The sequence below is a fragment of the Armigeres subalbatus genome, unplaced genomic scaffold (genome assembly GCF_024139115.2).
Source record: "Armigeres subalbatus isolate Guangzhou_Male unplaced genomic scaffold, GZ_Asu_2 Contig1233, whole genome shotgun sequence".
NCBI lineage: Eukaryota > Metazoa > Arthropoda > Insecta > Diptera > Culicidae > Armigeres > Armigeres subalbatus.
Window position 1 is genome coordinate 2,453 of NW_026941994.1, and position 4,074 is coordinate 6,526.

The 4,074-nt window shown below is 42.1% G+C and overlaps 1 pseudogene; it reads left to right on the plus strand.

Annotated features, from left to right (window-relative positions):
* The first annotated feature begins 1,405 nt into the window (after positions 1-1,405).
* LOC134202465 (DNA helicase MCM8-like) lies at positions 1,406-3,868 on the plus strand (annotated as a pseudogene).
* Positions 3,869-4,074: the final 206 nt, after the last annotated feature.

A 4,074-nucleotide genomic window follows, 5' to 3' on the forward strand; every position in this document is an offset into this window, starting at 1 on the left:
AAACGGGGGTGAGCCCTCGAGATCTTACCAGGTCCTCGTATCGAAGGTTTCTATCATTTCTTTCCGGGGTGAGGCTTACAAAGAGCACCAGCACAAATAATCTCTGAAAAAAGCAAGTAGTTGACAATATTTGGAACGACACCATATTTCCAGGGGGCACTCACCTGTGCTCTTCCGGAGTCACACGGAACTCGTTATTGTCTCCGGTATTGCATGTTCCTCTGGTACTTCTTACTAGCGGGTACAATCCAAAACAGGAGGTGTTCTTCCCATTAAACAAGCCCGTTCTTGAGGCCCGTTTGTTGCCATCACAACAGTTCAATTGAGCTTACGATGGAACAGTGACATTTCAGCAACAATTAAAAATCATGGTCAATTTGATCATTTTTACTAAAATGGTCCGACTTTTCAGCACCAGACTGCGCTGCTATCAATAAAAATGGTTCACCAGTGGCATATATGTGATATTGAAGAGTGGGCTATCTTGTACTTAAAAATCTTTGCTACGTGTGAACATTTCAGTTATTTTGATAAAAATATATGTTACAACGTTCTGCAACAGATAAATCACATACGTCGTTTTGATACGTCAGCATGACCGAGGTCATGCTACTTTTTTGCAACTTACAACACGACGTAACAAAATTTGCTGCAGAAAAACAACGTAAAATGTTTTTCTTAAGTAAAATCAAAAAATTCAAGCAACAAGCTTAATTTTAAAATCAGGGATGAAAAAGTACAAACAGACGCACGTTTTAAATTATTTACACTAATAAAAATCCACACATTTTTATTGGCAAAAATCTAAAGAAATTTCCAAATAAATTTTATGTGTGCGTTAATAACCACCCGCTATAGGAGAATCCACATAAAGGTTATAAGTTAATAACGGTTATGTGTGTTTCCACATTTATACCATTGACGAATACATAGACGGAGGGGTGGCCATTTTTCCGGGCACCACTATATACCCCTGGGGAGTGACGGATTACAATTATTACAATCACTCGACCATTGAGAAGCCCCTCAATTCGAACCACGTCAGTTTGACATTTTGACATTTTTGTTTATGTTTTTGTTATGTTTTTCAGTTTTTCCCTCGCGTGCCGCACAGCAACAACTTTTTCGGTTATTCTTTTTTATTTATTTAAAAGTTATTTAAACGAGGTCGTCTACTGATCCGCCAGCAGCGGATAAAGAAAGGAAGTGACTCATCCTCGTCCGGTCAGCAGTACGGGTCCGACTTGGACACGCTGGACGTAACGAACATGTACCCGCAAAACCTATTGACGATTCCGGCGCACCATCATTTTGAAAGGCAAATTTCCGAACCGATCATTCCAACATCGCCGGCCGTATCGTTCCACCGGAAGCGCGATCAGCACCTGCGGATCGTTCTCACGGTGGACATCATCTCACCGTATCTCAGCAGCCATATCTTGCAAGAACATGACATGACAAACAACACTCCCACCCATTGTTGCCAAGGCGTTTCAGGCTATTTCGTCATACCCACCACACAAAGCTCAACTCCGTTGACCCTGGTCACCAGTAGTAGTGGGTCCACCCACTATCTAACGCCGTCCTCCTCTCTGAAAACCGATTCGGACGATGAACCGTCGACACCCGTACCCCCAATTCCACAAATCCGACAAATCCACCTGAAAACCGATCGCACATCGAGTCCAACGGTTGTTCTCGTTTCCGATATGGAATCGCTCCAACAGCAGCACCAGCACCATTTATCTGGAAGTGCGGTTGCCAGTACAAGTACCATACCTATAATTATATACAAACTACTAAATTTGCTACTTTCTTTGTAACAAAAAAATTCTAACATTTTTTCATTTCATAGTGACGGTGAAGATGCCCTAATAACAAAAATCCAACCATGGTACCAGTATTTACGATGACTTTGTGGATTCTGTCTGGGCGACCGTACGGTCCACGGATATACGCCGCGGCGATGCAGATATACCTAAATGAACGTGACACGCCTTCCGCACAGTCGCCAAGTGTTTTGCAATCCAGCGACTATTCACTATCGGTTATGCTAAAAAAAGAACCGTGGGTGCACAAACCTAGTTGGCGGTGCGAGTATCCAGGATGGAAACTTTGTTTATCTACCCCAGGATGGTAAGTGGTTCTGTTTCCTTAATTTTCAAGTGCCAAAGACTTTTTTTAAATTGATTCAGCATATTGTGAAGGATCGTCTACATTGCAGAAAAATCAAAGTAAATATTCCTAAAACATGTTTTTTTATTTTTTCAGGTACCTAATCAATACGTTCCGTTGCTTATTGTGCTATGCACAAGCTAGAGAATAGGAACTGCAAGCTATACGGCCAATATGGCATGTCGAGAAGAATGTGAAGCAATGAGTAGTTTTATCCCCCTGCGATTATCTATTTTACCGCAAACAGAGGCCTTTCAAATCCTGCGACTGCAGGAATCCATGCTTGGTGCTCGTTTGGGTCTTCGCCAGGTTCCTAAAACAATCGTGGTGGAGCTCACTTATAAGTTAGTGGATGCCGTTTGTCCGGACCATGACGTGACAAGCACTGGAATTTTAAAGGATCGTCTCCAGGAGGAAAATAATCTAAAGGCTCAAAATACTGCCAATATGTATAAAATGTAAGCAGTTACTATTCACAGCAACAAAAACTCACTGACGGAATTGCATCAAGTTGCAGAATTCTCTTACTTTGATATGGAGGCTATTCGTTCGATTCGATTGAAGTCATGCCCGTTCTGTTCTTTATGTCCTATAATCAACGGTCTGAAATAATGTAGTCTGGACTATAACTTGACTTATTTGGAGGTAGGCGGAAAAGGCTGAATTTTGCAATCATGTGCAAAAGTGTCCCCAAAGGGCATTTTCGTATGTGAGAATAGTACCACTAATGCTGGACTGACGGTGGCTGTTTGAAGTTTGAACAGAAAAAGGCTCACGAGAATACTTGAAAAGAGTACTTGCAGATCAGGATGCTCGTTGTATCAATGAATTAGATAAATTGTCCGAAAACCATCAGATATTGTTGGAAGCCATGGAGTAGCAAGTTTTAGGCGTGGCTAAAGAAGGAGTTATTTGTTCACTACCCTTGTATCTTAGTCAGTCTCCTATAATGAAACCAGCTTTCTTGTCTTGGTTTTCATTCAACTTGATCGACCGAATGCCCATCTGGACAACTTGCTAGCAGCTACGTTCAACGACTATACGGCATCAGAAACGGACAACAAACACAGAGTGCAGGGTTCCAGGCTCTTCTAACCGGAATGGGCACAATAACTATTCGTAGATCACAACATGGAGCACCTCTTCACGAGCGATTGAAAATCATAGCCAATGAAAAACTGATTTTTTTTTGTAGGTGAAACTTATTCAGAAATACATACCGTATGCACCGTATGCATATCTTTGTGGTATATCCCAAATTGACGGAAGATGCGACATAAGTAATTAGACATTTTTACGTCGAAATACGTCGGGACCAGCAGGAAATGGATTCTATTTCGGTAACTAACCGTCAGCTTAAGGCTTTGGTACGCCTCTCACAAGCTAGGGCCAGGATGTATTTTAAAACAGAAACAACTCTTCAGCACGCTCGAGACGCCATCCTGCGGTACAGTATGATAGATGTATACAGCGACGATTTTGGGAATCTACAGCCAAATCGCCAAATGAACGATGCCGAAATGAAGCAGACCAGTTTGGAACAAGACCATTCTCTCACTGACTGAGCTAAAACAGATGGCTAGTGCTGGAACGGATTTCAATCGAGTGCTAGACGCTCCGTGAACATTCCAAGATTCCTGCCCAAAAATGACGGGATTTGTATGAATTCTTGTCTGATTCTTCTTCTTACTGGCATTACATCCCCACTGAGACATTGCCGCCTCGCAGTATTCATTCAGCACTTGCACAGTAATAAACTGTGAGGTTTCTAAGCCATGTTACCGAGTCTGTGACAAGCCCGCTGTCATCATTGAAAAAAATAGTGCCCAAGACATCCTGGCTTCGATCTGGCGATTGGGTAAACAATAGGATGTAAGTAGCCTGCATGTTACAATTTTT